An 18,554-nucleotide genomic window follows, 5' to 3' on the forward strand; every position below is an offset into this window, starting at 1 on the left:
ACCTCTATATATTTAGTTCTTTCATGAAAAACTGGATTTGCCACTAATTTAAGTATAGCATCATTGTCACAAAATAATTCATTGGATCCGTCGATTTGTACTCCAAGGTATGAGAGTAATACCTGTATCTAGACTATTTCACAAACAATCTTTGTCATGGCTCAGTATATTGATTCAGCCGATGATAATGATACGATTGATTGCTTCTTTTTTTCCATGAAATGAGTGGTCTCCCCAATTTGACACAAAAACTAGTGATGGATTTTCTTGAGGAGAAGTACAGCCCAAGTGTCAAAACTTAGTACGGAGGGACACTTAAATGCCAAATTTTAGGAAAGTGATACTTAAATGCCAAAATCAGAGCAAAATGGATCACTTATATGCCACTCCGGCGAAAATCCGGCCAAAATACTGATGTGGCGATTTTCCGACGAAATAAGTGCAAAACAGCGTCATTTTGCACGTTGACGTAGCTAGACAATACAAAAACGACGTCTTTTTAGTGCTAACATGGTGAAAAACAATATAAAAATTAATTAAATTAAATTTAAAACTAAATTTATTTAAAACATTTTAAAAATTTTAATTAATTAATTAATTTAAAAAAGAAGAAGAAGAAGAAGAAGAAGAAGGAAGGGACAGCGCTCATCCCTCAAAGCAGCCCCTTCCTTCTTTTTTCTTTTTATAAAATTTAATTAATTAATTTTTTGATTTATTTAATTTTTTTTATTTTTAAATGTTTTAAATAAATTTAGTTTTAAATTTAATTTAATTAATTTTTTACCACATCGGCATCAAAACGATGCCGTTTTGCATTTATTTCGCCGGAAAATCATCACATCAACATTTTGGCTGGATTTTTGCCGAAGTGGCATTTAAGTAATCCATTTTACTGATTTTGGCACTTAAGTGTCATTTTCCTAACGTTTGGTACTTAAGTGTCCCTCTGTGCCAAGTTTTGGCACTCCAAGTATCCGACACTCAATTTTCTTGTCATTAAACAAGTAACATAATATGTATCATAGTGGGCTGTCATTTTCATATTACAATCACAGGACAGAAAAATACCAAGTCTTGGGCATCCCTTCAAGTATTTCACAATTTTTAGTGTTGCATTCACATGAGACTGCTTCAACTTGTGCATAAATTGACTGAGTATCTACACTGCATAACATATACTAGGTCTTGTCATGGATTAACTTTCCAACAAGATGTTGATATCTCGATGGGCTTTTAAGCAATGGATCTACAATGGATGAAGACAAGCCCACATCATATTCGTGTGTCATTAATTCTGCATTTTGTTAAATTGGTATAGCAGTCAGCTTGCATCCTGATAACCCCACTTCTGAAGCTATCTCCGAATGAACTTACATTGGCTGAGGTAGATTCCCTCATCTCAATGCTGAAGAAATATTTAGGAGGCTTTAAATCCTTGATGTGAAAAGCAAAATGCGAATATTTCTTGAACTTTGTAATAGCTAACTCATCATACGTGATAACTCTATTTTAGATAGAGTATTTTTACTAATTTAAGCTTGATATTTGCTAGGTTTTGATGGATTTTGGGTCAATTTAATTGTTACTCATATTATTTTATTGAATTTTAGGAAATATGACTTTTGGATTCATAAGGGATCGTGCGCATCATTTATGGAACACGCTAGGACTGTGTTGGATTTGCAGATCAGTCCTTGCACCCCAACATCTTCAGAATATTTCAGTATCTTTAAGAATATTCTGTCTTGAAGGAAAAGCCAGCCAAGACTAGAAATTTGGAGTATTTGATCATAATTTAGGCTAGGTTCAAACATAATCAAGAATAAGAATCTTAAGAACAAAAATTCCTAATTTGGCAAGAAACCCTATTCAAGACCTAATGGGGGTTGACCTAGGGCAAATTTGTGACATCCCGATTTTTCTTAATTTCATTTTCAGTCAATTGAGTCGGGCAATTCATCTATGCATGTAGTTCGTCTCTCGAATCGGCTACTCACGAGGGAACTAGTCTATTGGGTGAAGCAATTAAGGGATTTTGATGCTTTAGACTTGGGACGATCACCCTCGGGTCGGATACAAGAAAATTTTCCTGAAAGCTGCTTAGTGGATTAGGCGCGCTAGAATCGCACCAGATTAAATTTAACCGTGGAAATTGAGATCGAACTTAGAAATTGGAAATCTTGGTATGTCACAAATCATTTTAGGATCATTGATTCATCTTCGAAAGATTTTTCACGCAAACTGAGTTTTTCAGCAAAATAATCGAGAATGGCTAATTTAGCTCGAGAAATTAGTAGAGTCGCTTTTGGTCGCGCTTTTGGGACTTAAGTTGATTATATAGACAAGTGAAGATGTGAATTGAAGTGTGGTGACATTGGATTAATTTTTGGGCTTCAATTTAATTCAATTGGAAGAGAATTGAGTGAAATTAAAGTTGTTGTTGTATAAAGAAGTGGACCCCGGCGGAAATTGAAAGTGAACCCATTGGAATAAGGTTGTGGGAGATGGTGGAGCATGACATCACGGTGGGCCATCTTGGTTGGATTAAAGAAAAAAAAAAAAAAAGGAAAAGAAAAGAGAGAGAGAGGGAATGAGTCTTATTCTTCTTCCTTGAGTCCAAACCGTGAAGGGGGTGAGGAGATCTCGTGCAGCAGCCGACCGGGACCAGCTGAGCTCGACGCCGCACGCCCGTCGCCGGAGCTTGCCGCCGCCGCGCATCGTCCCACACCCGCGCCGCCTCGCGCGCGTGCCTCGCCTAGACCGCCGCCTCTCCCTCGGCTTCCCCTAGCCTGTGCTAGCCCACGCCGTCGTCACCCTCCGTTAGCTAAGCCGCCAGCAGCCGCCGTGGGCCACCGCCAAGCTGCAGCCACCGCTTCCCCGCCGTCCCCCACGTCCGAACTGCCACCGAGCAGCCTCCGCCCAGCCATAACCAGCAGCTGCAAAAATGGGTTTCTCAACCCCTTCTTGGCCCGTTTTGGCAGGCTTCTTGGCCCCGAATGCTCGGCCCGCCTTGAGAAAAGTCAATCAAGTAGATCCTCACGTCGTCCCCGTCATTTTGGTCCACTCGGCTCGCTAATCCGGTGAGTTTAGCTCACTAAATCTTGATTATACGGCTAATGATGCCCTAAGTGTGCTTAATCTAAGTTAAGTAAGTTTAGGTGGGTAGATTAGTGTATTTAATTATAAATTGGATTAAGAGGTTGGTTTATGTTAAAGTGTGTTTAATTAAAGGTTAAAAGAAGTTATTTAAAGTTAAGCCTTGATGGGACATAATAGGATTTTAGTTTTGAATTATTAAATTGCTTGAAATTCTGGAAAATATAATATTATATTATAATCTGAAATTATTAAAATATTATTAAAAAAATGGAAAAATTATTTTTGACCCGGTTGCTCGAATTTCATGCCGATCACTACCGTGCATTTAGAATTTGAAATTGATGATTGGTTGTGGTAAATTGAATGTGATTGCGATAAATAGGGATTCTTTATAAAATCCTAAGTGTGGAAATCGATGGGAGATTGGTCGTGATTAACCACCTATTAAAGGTTGTGCCCAGTGAGGCCGTGAATGACCACCTATTAAAGGTTGTGCCCGGTGAGGCCGTGATTGACCACCTATTAAAGGTTGTGCCCGGTGAAGCCGTGATTGACCACCTATTAAAGGTTGTGCCTAGTGAGACCGTGATTGACCACCTATTAAAGGTTGTGCCCGGTGGGGCTGTGAATTACCACCTATTAGAGGTCGTACCCATCGGGCCGGGATCTACCACCTTTTAAAGGTTGTGCCGAGTGAGACCATGATGCCACTAATTCTAATTTTGCTGAGTGGGGCCATGATTACCACTAAATGTTAGACTTACCTGTAGGGTCGTGATTGGAGGCAGTGATTGATTTGCTAAAATGACATGTAATCGGCCGAATCGATTAATCGCTGAGACGATCCAAGTGGTTGAATTATTCTGATAATGTGATTGTGCCATAGTTGTTTGGTTATCATAATTGCACGTGGTTGAATTATATAAACTATGCTAACCTACAAATGAAGACTAATGCGAGGTAAGTATTTTGTGTGATGTGGCTAGGCCACCTGGGGCGTATTTTCTTTCTAATAGGAGTTTAGGGGGTTGAACTTGCTGAGACGATGTCTCATCCCGGTTGTGGGATTAAAATTTCAGGTCCCTGGTGGACAGAGCGGCTAGATAGCTTTGGTTGGCCTTGAGGAGTTGCAGAGGCGAAGTTATAAGGATTGGAGAACATGTCCTGTTAGTTGGTTTTAGGATAGTTCCCCTTTTGTCGAGCTGGTCTATTTTATAGACAGTCCGGTGTTATATTTAAACCCTTTGTGTTTGTAAATGAGTGTTTGGTATTGTGATTGATTGTCTGCTTTTCTATCCAAAATTAAATGTTGTTAGGGGATTTGTTTCGCTTCCGCATGCGCAAATAAATGAATGGGTCGGCGACATATCCTGGATGTCGCATATTTGATCGACCGCAGTGGGATGTACGCGCGTTCGGGGTTCAGGGCGTGACAAAATTTTTGGAGGCTATATAAACCTCTCTTGTGCCACGTATTTCAGATCCTGAGAAGCCTTGGAGTCACCATCTACAAGAGAGATTTAGGTTTTCTTAGTTAGCTTTTATACTTCTATTTTATTAGTGGAGTTTGTGCATGTCAAGGATAGAAGGAGGAGACAAACCATAATTGGGGGTTGACAAACCATAAGAATATTTTGTCTTGAAGGAAAAGCTAGCCAAGACTAGAATTTTGGAGTTTTTTTTACCATAATTGAGGCTAGGTTCAAAGAAAATCAAGAATAAGAATCTTAAGAACAAAAATTCCTAATTTGGCGAGGAGCCCTATTCAATACCTAATGGGGGTTGACCTAGGGAAAATTTTGGAGGCTATATAAATTTCTCTTGTGCCACTTATTTCAGATCCCGAGAAGCCTTGAAGTCACCATCTCCGTGGGAGATTTAGGTTTTCTTAGTTAGCTTTTATACTTCTAATTTAGTAGTGGAGTTTGCACATGTCAATTAGAGAATGAGGAGATAAACCATAATTGGGGGTTGACAAACCAAAAGCCAAACAAGACTAGAAATCGAACTATAAATTAAATTGAGGTCGCATGCATGAGCACTAGTGATATTGAGCTATAAATTATATCTAACTTGTTTGTGTGATTGCCATAGTAGATCTAGGTTAAGACTATTTAGATTAAGTCCAGGAACTTCCAAAAGAACTTAGGTTGCGTTTGGTTTAGCATTTGCAAGGGGCTTTGAGTCCAATGCAAATGCTGAAAGCCCAAAATTACTTAGGGAAATGCAATTGTGCTTGGTAAAAAAAATTTGCAAATGGACTTTAAGTTAAATGTACGTTTGGTAAAAAAAACTTTCGTAATAGACTTTGATGGGTATATATATCTCTCTTCTTCTTTTTTTTTTTTTGAAAATTGAACTAAACTCTTTGCTGGACCAACGAAGGGCTCCGCCGCCAGCAAGCCAGATTTGGTGTCAACGGCCATCGGCTGAGGTCCTGGGTCGCGCAACCCCTAGGTCGATCGGCCCTCGGCTGGGTCACGCTACCCTCGTAGGTCGGGCGACCTCACCGACAATCGCCAACGCCAAATCTGGCTTACCGGTGGCCGTAGCCCTTCGCCGGTCCAACAAAGGGCTGCCTCCATTTTCAATTAAAATAATAATAATAATCAAGGGCAAAATTGAAAATATGAAGAATTAGTAAGAGTAGTTTTGGAAGGGAAAAAATAATTTCAGCATTTTGAAGGCAAGTTGAAAGCTGAAAGCTGACTCCAAAGTTGAACCAAACAATCCAGTATTTCCCAAGGGGCTTTCAAGTCCGAACACCCTTTGGAAATGCTAAACCAAACACAACCTTAATGCTTTTAGGTAGTTTAAATTCACCTAAGGTTAGTGTGGGTTAACATATCTAATTAGGGATTATTAGATCGAGGTTGGCTTGTAATCTAACTTAGGGAAATTTCACCAACACAATTGAAAATTAATTTGTTGCATGACAAGTTAAGAGAATTGATTATGAGTGATCAAGTGAAGTTGGATGTTTTATTGTTTTGTGATCTTAGTTAAAATCTTAAAATTTACCTCGTTAATTCTCGGTTTGCTTTTAGATTAGGTTTACTTTGCAATTTTAATTGGCTTTTGAATCGTTTAAGTTTCAACTTTTTTTATATTTTAGTCATTTAACAACTTGATTAGTTAGATCTTTGGATTGATCACCCTCGGTAAGTAATTGGATAATTAGAGACAATCTTTATGGAAACGATACTCACTCATCACTTCATTACTTGTAGATATTAGGCACATGCAATTCACCTGACAACAAAGATATCATCAATATATATTAACAAATAAATTGATAAGATACATTTAGTCCATGTGAATAAGGCATAATTATTTCATTCCTACCCAACCAAAGAAATTAGGATCAGTAACTTGATTACATTAACTTATCAACTAATACTCTCGTGATACCTAACCTTGTTTAAACATCAAAGTTTGATTTTTTGAAAGATTTTTCATACATTAAAAATGCTTCAAAAGAATTAATTTTGGGCTTTTCCCTAATTTCGGAAAATTTTGAAGGATTTCTCATACGTTTTTAAGAGAAAATAAAAAATACACAGACCCAGGTCGGTTAGTCCCGGGTGCCGGCCTAATTTGGATGCGGGTCCCGCCTTCGGATGGTTAGAGAAGAGACCCTACTATATTTTTTTTGTTTTACTGCTCTTCTCTCTCTCTCTCTCTCTCGTCCTTTTCTTATTTTCTTTCCTACTTTTTCTTCTCTCTTTCACTGTTTCTTTTTGTTTGTTTTTTTTTTTTTGGGTCATCTCTCTCTCACGTTGTCAAAGGGAAAGGTCCCCTTTTGTCTTCTCCCTCTCTCGTTGTCAGGTTCAAGAAAGGGGAAGATCCCTTTTTGTCTTCTCTATATCACGTTGTCTTTGTTTGTTTTGTTCCCCACCCCCACCACCCCCCGCTGTCAGGTTTAAGGAAAGGGAAAGATCCCTTTTTGTCTTTTGGACCTTTTGACTTTTCTGCCTCTTTCTTTTATCCCATTTTCTTTTGTTTTTCTTTCACCCTTTTTTTTTTTTTCCCATGTGAGCCCCCTCCGAGAACACACGCGACCTCCATGTTCCGACGGGGCGAGAAGAACCGTTAGCTCAAGCGCCAACGAAACGCAAATCTGTTTAAAAACACGGGTGCCGCTAAAGCCATGTCCATCCAGCCATCACGCGGCCGTAATCCATGGCCATAACACCACTGTCTTTCCTCCCTGCCGGCCACGAACCGGCTACCCGGAAGCACGACGCGCACACAAAGAAGGTAAAAACAAGTACGTGCAAAGCGAAGGATAGCAAGGGGGATTCATCAAAATTCGTTTGGCAAGCGACGAGCACCCACGACGGACGGAGAACTAAGAATCAAACGCACAAATCTTACTTGGGCATTTCGTCGAGCATGTGGAATACGCAAACTAGGGCTGTGGAACGGGGACGACCGAGCCCGTGCTCGAGCCGGGAATCCAAATAAACGACACATACGACCCCGAACAGCAGCGCACGCGCAAGGAAGGCCGGAAACTCGGGCGAGCCGGGCAACAGCAGCCCGGTCCGGCGAACCCGAAACGGGACACGAGGAGAAGGGAATGGGGGCTGTCGGTGGCATTCCCTACCCGGCTCCGCGGCGTCGGATGGCGGACGAGCTCCATATATCTGGTTATGTCCGTCCGCCTCGCTCGTCTCTGAGCCGGGATCCTCGGGAAACCGGCACCCAAAAATCGGACAAATCGAAAACCGGCGAAAACTCGAGGCCAGAACCTACCGAGGCTCGGCGCAAGGGAAGACGGGGAAACGTCCGTACGCTATCGACTCCGGCGAAGGCACGGTGGTCGTCGGGGGCTCAGTCGCTCTCTGCTTTCTCTCCCTCCCCGGCCTCCTTTCCCTTGGTCACCCCCCTGCCACTCCCCCTCCGAAGCCTCCTCTTTATAGACCCATCATGTCGCACGTGATGGGCCCTGGGCCCGCGCTTGTTGATACAAATGCCTTAGTGGGTTCACTGTTCATTAAGGATCGACTTGGAGCACTTTTCAAGACTTTTTGGGTATTGTAATTGTTTTTGGGGTTAACTTGGAGGAAATGACAATCTAAGCCAGATGCGAAGAGAGAAGAAATAGAGGTTCAAAACAATAATCGGATGACCAATTGTTTTTCTAACATGCAACACCAATCGACTTGTTAGTAATGTTAAGCATGATAAAGCACATTATATATGTCAGGCCCAAAACGTTATAGGAGTGAAATGTTCCAACCAATTCGATGGTCTCTCACAAGTCCAACCCATGTACAACTGAACAAGCTATTGGTGGCAGTCACATGAAACGCCCATGGTCTTGCTTGCCTGTTATGTATTCTTGCTGCCCCATGATATTTCATTTGTATGGACAACCTAAACTCTACTAGCCCAACATACAGCCAAATGTTTCTCACTCTTTTTGTACGGTCACATTATGAAATAAATTTCTAAAATAACCTTTTGACTTTTGCTCATAATGTTGACACTATAGTATTCATACAATCCATTGGTGATGATCCCCTTGATATTATTAGTGTAAAAAAAAATATTAATTATTCAAGAACTTAACCATGCAATCGAGTTTGTGCCAGTAATGATGGGCATGATGACAGTGCTTACTTATGCCATGACATCTACATGCAAAACTGAATACATAAGGAAGTGGAAAAATATTAAAACTGATTTTCTTTCAAGTTACTACATCTAACCAAATTGTCGTACGTCAATGTAAGTGTTTCAAGTCAGAAGGCAAGAGGGAAACTTGGAAATTACCATAATTCCCAGCATCATTTATGATGGATTTGAACTTCTCGAAGACAAGCTTCAGAATTTGGTTATGATGTGAGAATAAAGCTATGGCGGAAGATGATTGCAAATTCAGTCAAAACTGCAGCATCAGAAAATGATCTCTGAAACGAAGGAAGGGAGACAAGAATTGAAACGAAGGAAGGGAGACGAGAATATAAAACAAGAGTACTGTAACCATTCTACAATTTCCTGGGATATACATCTCTATCTTTACACTACTGGGATCTTTAGTATAAAATGGGAGCACTAAATTTGAGAAGATCTGTCACGCCCCGATCCTCGGGCATGCACACATCCTTCTCAATTGGTCGATTTTATATTGCGATATCCCAGGACTATGTATCGCCGACCCGCTCATTTATTAAGCACATGCGGAAGCAGTTAAAATCCCCAGACAATAAAACAATGGGATAGAAAAGCAGGGCCATATTTTTCATATTGAAATTTATAACCAAACTTTTATACAAAACACAAACCACTTCATAACTATTCACTTCAAAATGGAATTGTCAAAAGAAGATAGACTCTCAGTCCATCCGGGCCGTACTCAAGGCCCCTCTCGGGATTATCTTCTTCTTCCAAAATCCTTCTTCTCAAGTTTTACCTCCGAGTTCTCCTTCTCGGACTCCTCCTCATGAGCTCCTCATCGGGGTCCTGAAATGTTTTCCCCAAACTGGGATGAGATTACGTCTCAGCAAGTTCTACCCCACTAAGTCCGATTAGTAAACCATTATACTATAGGCTACCTATACACGCACAGGACAGAAGACGTACCTTGGCCTCATATTCCACCTGCATATTAGCACAGTTCAATAGGCACCCGAGCAATCACATCACAGATCGACATTTCGATCAATCGACTCAGTCGATCATACGTCAACAAAACCACTCACGATCAATTCCATTCAATCAATCATTTCACAATATCAGATTAAAGCAAAGATCAATCGACCTAGTCGATTACATGTCAGTCGGATCATTCCCCAATCGTTTCCCTTATTCAGCTCAAATCGTACTCACAACTTCGCAAGCCTAGACTATCAAATCTTGGCAACAAATTACAGTCCTGAAGGACACGACCTATCTTTAGGTAGCAAATTACGGCCCAATGGGCGCGACCTTTAATAGGTGGCGGATTACGGCCTTATCAGGCGCGACCCGTATCGGGTGGCAAATTACGGCCTTAACAGGCGCGACCCATATCAAGTGGCAGATTACGGCCTTATCAGGCGCGACCCGTATCGGGTGGCAAATTACAGCCTTAACAGGCGCGACCGACTCCAAATTCGGTGGCAAATCTCAGCCTAACTGGCATAGCCATACTTCGGCGGCTTCCGAGGTTTAACTCACAACCTCTCACAGTCAAATTCTAATTGAATGCCGACACTGATCAATCTTGGGATGAATACCCACATACTCATCAACTCACTCAATTTTCACACGATATTAACATACTTGATGGATCTTAGCCAATAGTATATTCAAATCACTCACACAATTCTACTCACTTTACAACTCAACAAAGCATTATAAATGCTGAATAAACATACTTGGTCATTTACCAATCAATAATTCAATCTCAATCAATTCCAATCAATTTAGGATAAATCCTAAAATATCACAATTTATTTAATTCCAATGCAACGTAGAGCTCAATTAAATAAATGGACTGCACCATGACAATCGGCACGAGATTTCGGTCGTCGACCATCAAAATCCTAATTTCCGAAAAATAAATAAATAAATAAATAATTTCGAAAATTAATTAATAATTATTTAAAATTCAATTTCGCACAAAAAATAAAGCCCAATTAAATAAACAAACTTCACCACGGTCATCGGCATAAAATTTCGGTTCCAGACCATCTCAATTGAGTTTTCGGAAAATAAATAATTATTTAATTTAATTCCGAAAATTAATATTTAAATACTAAAAATTCCACTGGCCCGAAAAGCCTAATTGGAGCCCACTAAGGGCCGGGAAAATCCCGAGGCACTTCCAATAATTAGTAAACCACGTCTATTTGTTAATTGCGCATTCAATTTATTTAAATCGCATCACAATTGACTAATAATTACTAATTTATTCTAATCTAACAACCTAAAAATAATTAATTAAAACTAAACCAACCTTAAGCATAATTAGCCAACTGATTACTCACTAAATCGTGCGCAAATTAGATCAATCCGACGGGGCGACGCGAGGAACAACAAACTCCAAAGCACGACTCGGGTTCGGGGCTGGAAACTACCCAAAAGCGGGCCCGAACCAGCTGGAAACCCATTTCGTGGGTTGTTGGTTTGGCCTGGCCGAGGTTGATCCGGCGGCCAAAACGGCGAGAGGAGGCCGGCGGAGGACGAGGGGGACGCCGAGGAGGCTCGGGCGGAGCTGGGCGGTGGCCGGAGCTAGCCGAACGGGGCGGAATGGGGGCTGGGTTGCGGCTGGATCGCGCGAGGGACGGTCGGCGGAACGCGCGGCGTGCGCGGGCAGTGCGGACGGCGCCCAACGGCGTGTGGTGGCGACGGCGAGCTGCTTTAGTCTTCAACGCCGGTGGCTACTGCTCTTGTTCTTCTTCAGCTTCTGGTTCGCACGAAGGAGAAGAAGAAAAAGGGGATTCGGTCACGTGGGGATGGGGAAAAAGAGAGAGAGAGAGAAGAAGAGATAAAAGAGAAAAGAGAGAAGAGGCTTTGACCAGTCAAAGAAAAAAAAGAGAGGGGGAGAGGATAGGCGGTGGAGTGCTCGCACGAAGGGGAGGGAAGGAGAAGAGAGAGAAAAGGGAGAGAGAAAATAAATAAAATAATAACATTATTCTTATTTTTCTTTTCTCTTTCCCTTTCTATTTTCTTTTGGTCTTCGATTTTTCCTTCGATAATTTCTTTCTTGAAATTTCGGACTCGTCAATAATTTGATGGACGATGAGCCATGATCCTAAAAACGAATTGTGACACGCTTGAATATTCGATTCCCGAAACCAAATTAAATTTCATGGTTAGAATCAATCAAACATGATTTTAGTCAAATCCAACCAATTGAGTAGCTTTTAGGGATTTTACTGCAGATACATCTCTTAACGGCTTCACCCAATAGGTTAGTTAACTCGTGAGTGATCAACTCAGAGAAAAAGGACCATAGGCACGTTGACGACATGCCCATTATACTTTATTGAAACGGGGTCGAATTTCAGAATGTCACAACTCTTCCCCTCTTATAAAAATTTCGTCCTTGAAATTTAAACTGTTACACTTTGTTCAAAAAAGCGGGGGTACAACTGTCTCATCGACTCTTCAGTCTCCCAAGTCGCTTCTTCAGAATCGTGGTGTTGCTAGACCACTTTGACCAACGGAATGGTCTTTGTACGCAGAACTTGCTCTTTACGATCGACAATCTGAACCGGGCTTTCGACGTATGACGTATGGTCATCCACGTCCAATTCCTCAAAATTGAGCACATGGGTCGAGTCAGACTCGTATTTCCTTAACATCGACACGTGAAAGACGTCATGCACTTGCGCCAATCTTGGCGGCAACGCAAGACGATACGCTAGGTTTCCGATTCTTTCAAGAATCTCAAACGGACCTACGTACCTCGGACTCAACTTGCCTTTCTTACCAAAGCGCGAAGTTCCCTCATTGGTGGCACTTTCAGAAAACGTGATCACCAACTTGGAATTCCAAAGACCTTCGACGCTTATCTCGCATAAATTTTCTGCCTGCTCGCGCTGTCTTTAATCTGTCTCGATCATCGCCACGGCATCTACCGATTGCTGAACCAACTCGGGACTCGTTATCTTCCTTTCTCCGACTTCATCCCAACACACTGAAGTTCTGCACACTCTGCCATATAACGCTTCAAAAGAGCCATCTTGATGCTCTGCTGATAACCGTTGTTATAGGCGAATTCCACCAGATGAAGCTGATCTTCCCAACTTCCTTTGAAGTCTATTACGCACACTTTCAGCATGTCTTCAAGAGTCTGAATTGTCCTTTTCGACTGGCCATCCGTTTGAGGATGATATACCGTACTGTACTGAAGCTTTGTACCTAAAGCACTCTACAAGCTCTTCCAAAAAGCAGCAGTAAATCTCGGGTCTCTATCGGATGTTATCATAATCGACACTCCATGCATACGAACCACCTGACGCACATACAAGACTACGTGTCTATCCGGACTCAGATCCTTTCAAACTACAATGAAATGAGCCGACTTTGTCAGTCTGTCGATTACGACCCAAATTGAATCATTTCTTTTTTGACTCCTTAGTAGTCCAGTCATGAAAGCCATCGTGATATGCTCCTACTTCCATTCTGGGATCGCGAGGGGTTGCAGAAGTCCTCCCGGCTTGTAATGCTGGGCTTTTACTTGCTAACAAGTCAAACACTTGGCCACATGCTTAGCAATGTCCGCCTTCATACCTGACCACCAATAATGTTGACGCAGATTCTGATACATCTTAATACTTCTAGGATGAACACTATAACTACTACGATACAATCCAGATAAAACATCTTCTCTAAGTTCTACGTCGTTAGGTACAACTAAACGTCCACGGAACCTTAGTGTCCCATCGTCAGAAATCTAAAAGCCAGCTTTTCCTTAAGCCCTTGGAACTTATACTTGCACTAATCTATCCACACGAACTTTTCTTCCTCTTTCAGGAGTCGGGTTGCTAACACTGAGAACCCTTCCATAAACCTTTTATAATACCCTGTTAAACCTAGAAAACTTCTGATCTTTAATACTAATGTCGGTCTTGGTCCACTGATAACTGATTCGGTCTTGACCGGGTTCATGGAAATTCCTTCACCATTCTCAAACATCTCTTGTGCTCTTTAGAATTCCTCGAATACACCGGAATATCATTACACGACACGATCACAACTGACCCAGATATTCCTTGCACACTCGGTTTGCCAAATCCATGACAGTAGCTGGAGTGTTTATCAGACCAAACGATCTTACAATACTCTCGTAAATACCTTATCAAGTATGAACAGCTGTCTTCAGTATAACTTCTTTTCTAGTTCGTAACTGACAACATCTTGTTCTCAAGTTAATCCTTGAAGACATCAACACTCTTGATGTTTGGTCACCCAATTCACCGATCTTGTACAATGGACATTTGTCCTTGATCGTCACCTAATTGAGTTGACGATGGTCGATGCATACTTGCAACAAACCATCTTTCTTTTTCTCACATACAAAACTAATGTTTCCCCGAAGTGATGCACTGATATGCATAAATTCCTCATTCATCAATCTTTACATTTGCATCTTCAATTCTACCAGTTCAGACAACAACAGCTGGTAAGAAGCCTTCGCGAGTAGCTCTATCCTAGTGCTAGCTCGATCGCACTTTCTATCTCTTTCTCTGACGGTGGTCTGACAGTTCTTGTGACAACACATCTAGAAGTTCTTAGACAATTGAGATGTCCTCCATCTCTAGTTCTTCAATTTGTCCTACCCAAGACAATCGCCAAGCAACCTTGGCAACCTCCGTCTAACAAACAAGTTGCCTCCAGCCAATGAGATTAATGAATTCGAAGATTCTTTTCGACTCCCAATAACCTCGACACTTTCACATGTTAATATACTAAACTGGATTACTTAATGACCATGATTCATTATCACAAGATGCTCCATAAGCCCACACTATTCATGTGGCATTAAATTCACACTTCAGCAACTAATCAAGCACAACTGTTGCTAATGATTTCCCCTCTGTCACTTTTACTTCAACAATTAAAGTTCTACAACTTAGCACAAAACTCTGCTGCGCTACTCTGATAAAATCACATCCAAAACATTCTTTCTCTAATCGGTGCAAGGTCCATTCTACTCCCATTCCTTTCGCCATCTTAGTGGCATTCTGGCCGCAGTAGCGATGTCCATGCTACCTTAGACTTCCATTGACAATCCTTCACCTGGTAGCCATGCTGGTCATCATCACAACATGTTCTAGTCATACTCGGACACTGGATTTATCCATGCTTCATTCTACAATTCTGACACATATCAAGTGAGTCTTCTATCTCCTACCAAGTGACAGCACACACTCTTTCTAGTTGCCTCATTAGTCTGCTAGGACCACTCCCGACCAGATATCCCTGTTGGCTATACTCCAAACAATTTCGCGTCCTAGGAAGGACATAAGACCAATCTCCATCATCACGTTCGGAAACAACCTGATCTATTTGACTCGATGCTGACTTGACTGTCCCACCTTTCCTCGCAAGTGGAATAGAATACTTTTCTCTCGACCTCGGTCTTTTCCCTGACTGATTTCCATTTCTGTCTGAACTGGATCTATACCTCAGCTCGAATGCATGACTCGCTCCTAGATCACATCTCCACTCTAGATCTCAGCAGGTGAGGCGACAACAACGGTTACAACACTGACGGCAGATCGATCCTGAGCCTCCTGGTTCATCTAGTTCCCAAGGAACACTAGCATCAAAACGATGCTATCGAACTTAGGATCATTCGACGCTGCTACACTAGTACCAACCTGCAGTGGTACTTTTACACACAAGCTGGCCAAAGCCGACACTCTGCCACAACTACCTCGGGTACCGACCTTTGTCAGTGCATTATCCTGAGTCACAGAGGACATTGTCCTCTTATTAGGAGTTCTCGGCTCCCGCTTGCTCATGGTTCAGTCTTTATACTGCAACCCGTCTTCCAAACCCACACTGGACTAGAAGGTGAGCGATCCACACACAACAAACAATTCTAGCATTCAGCTAACACAGACATGCACCAGCATCAATTTAAAGGCTTTTCCTACTAACTATCCCATGGTCAACGCTCCTTATCACTCCAATCTTCAACTTCGCTCTAATACCACTTAAACTGGATGTCACGCCCCGATCCTCGGGCATGCACACATCATTCTCAATTGGTCAATTTTATATTGCGATATCCCAGGACTATGTATCGCCAACCCGCTCATTTATTAAGCACATGCGGAAGCAGTTAAAATCCCCAGACAATAAAACGATGGGATAGAAAAGCATGGCCATATTTTTCATATTGAAATTTATAACTAAACTTTTATACAAAACACAAACCACTTCATAACTATTCACTTCAAAATGGAATTGTCAAAAGAAGATAGACTCTCAGTCCATCCAGGCCGTACTCAAGGCCCCTCTCGGGATTATCTTCTTCTTCCAAAATCATTCTTCTCAAGTTTTACCTCCGAGTTCTCCTTCTCGGACTCCTCCTCATGAGCTCCTCATCGGGGTCCTGAAATGTTTTCCCAAACCGGGATGAGACTACGTCTCGCCGAGTTCTACCCCACTAAGTCCGATTAGTAAACCATTATACTATAGGCTGCCTATACACGCACAGGGCAAAAGATGTACCTTGGCCTCAGATTCCACATGCATATTAGCACAGTTCAATAGGCACCCAAGCAATCACATCACAGATCGACATTTCAATCAATCGACTCAGTCGATCATACGTCAACAAAACCACTCACGATCAATTCCATTCAATCAATCATTTCACAAGCAAAGATCAATCGACCTAGTCGATTACATGTCAGTTGGATCATTCCCCAGTCGTTTCCCTTATTCAGTTCAAATCGTACTCACAACTTCGCAAGCCTAGACTACCAAATCTTGGCAACAAATTACAATCCTGAAGGACACGACCTATCTTTAGGTAGCAAATTACGGCCCAATGGGCGCGACCTTTAATAGGTGGCGGATTACGGCCTTATCAGGCGCGACCCGTATCGGGTGGCAAATTACAGCCTTAACAGGCGCGACCCATATCAGGTGGCAGATTACGGCCTTATCAGGCGCGACCCGTATCGGGTGGCAAATTACGGCCTTAACAGTCGCGACCCATATCAAGTGGCAGATTACGGCCTTATCAGGCGCGACCCATATCAGGTGGCAAATTACAGCCTTAACAGGCGCGACCGACTCCAAATTCGGTGGCAAATCTCAGCCCAACTGGCATAGCCATACTTCGGCGCCTTCCGAGGTTTAACTCACAACCTCTCACAATCAAATTCTAATTGAATGCCAACACTGATCAATCTTGGGATGAATACCCACATACTCATCAACTCACTCAATTTTCACACGATATTAACATACCTGATGGATCTTAGCCAAGAGTATATTCAAATCACTCTCACAATTCTACTCACTTTACAACTCAACAAAGCATTATAAATGCTGAATAAACATACTTGGCCATTTACCAATCAATAATTCAATCTCATGCATAAAATTTCGGTTCCAAACCATCTCAATTGAGTTTTGGAAAATAAATAATTATTTTATTTAATTCCGAAAATTAATATTTAAATACTAAAAATTCCACTGGCCCGAAAAGCCTAATTGGAGCCCACTAAGGACCGGAAAAATCCCGAGGCACTTCCAATAATTAGTAGACCACGTCTACTTGTTAATTGCGCATTCAATTTATGTAAATCGCATCACAATTGACTAATAATTGCTAATTTATTCTAATCTAACAACCTAAACATAATTAATTAAAACTAAACCAACCTTAAGCATAATTAGCCAACTAATCCGGGATTAGTGAGATTACTCACTAAATCGTGCACAAATTAGATCAATCCGACGCGGGGTGACGCGAGGAACAACAAACTCCAAAGCACGGCTCGGGTTCGGTCCGGAAACCGCCAAAAGCGGGCCCGAACCAGCTGGAAACCCATTTCGTGGGTTGTTGGTTTGGCTTGGCCGAGGTTGATCCGCGCCAAAACGGCGAGAGGAGGGGCGGAGGACGAGGGGGGCTCGGGAGGCCGGCGAAGCCGGGCAAGGGGCTGAGCCGGCTGACAGGCGGAATGGGGGCTGGGTTGCGGCTGGATCGCGCGGGGGAGCACACCTGGGTGCGAGGGACGGCCGGCGGAACGCGCAGCGTGCGCGGGCGGTGCGGACGGCGGCCCGACGGCGTGTGGTGGCGACGCGAGCTGCTTTGGTCTTCAACGCCGGTGGTCGCTGCTCTGTTCTTCTTCAGCTTCGGTTCGCACGAAGGAGAAGAAGAAAAGGGGATTCGGTCACATGGGGATGGGGAAAAAGAGAGAGAGAGAGAAGAAGAGATAAGAGAGAAAAGAGAGAAGAGGCTTTGACCAGTCAAAGAAAAAAAGAGATGGAGAGGATAGGCGGTGGAGTGCTCGCACGAAGGGGGAAGGAAGGAGAGAAGAGAGAGAAAGGGAGAGAGAGAAAATAAATAAAATAATAACATTATTCTTATTTTTCTTTTCTCTTGCCCTTTCTATTTTCTTTTGGTCGATTTTTCCTCCGATAATTTCTTCTTGAAATTTCGGACTCGTCAATAATTTGACGGACGATGAGACAGATCCTAAAAATGAATTGTGACACGCTCGAATATTCAATTCCTGAAACCAAATTAAATTTCATGGTTAGAATCAATCAAACGTGATTTTAGTCAAATCCAACCAATTGAGTAGCTTTTAGGATTTTACTGCAGATACATCCCTTAACGGCTTCACCCAATAGGTTAGTTAACTCGTGAGTGATCAACTCAGAGAAAAGGACCATAGGCACGTTGACGACATGCCCATTATACTTTATTGAAACGGGGTCGAATTTCAAGATGTCACAAGATCAATATGATGTAATGTGTCACTGAG

Source organism: Eucalyptus grandis, chromosome 7 (genome assembly GCF_016545825.1).
Source record: "Eucalyptus grandis isolate ANBG69807.140 chromosome 7, ASM1654582v1, whole genome shotgun sequence".
In the NCBI taxonomy this organism is placed as follows: domain Eukaryota; kingdom Viridiplantae; phylum Streptophyta; class Magnoliopsida; order Myrtales; family Myrtaceae; genus Eucalyptus; species Eucalyptus grandis.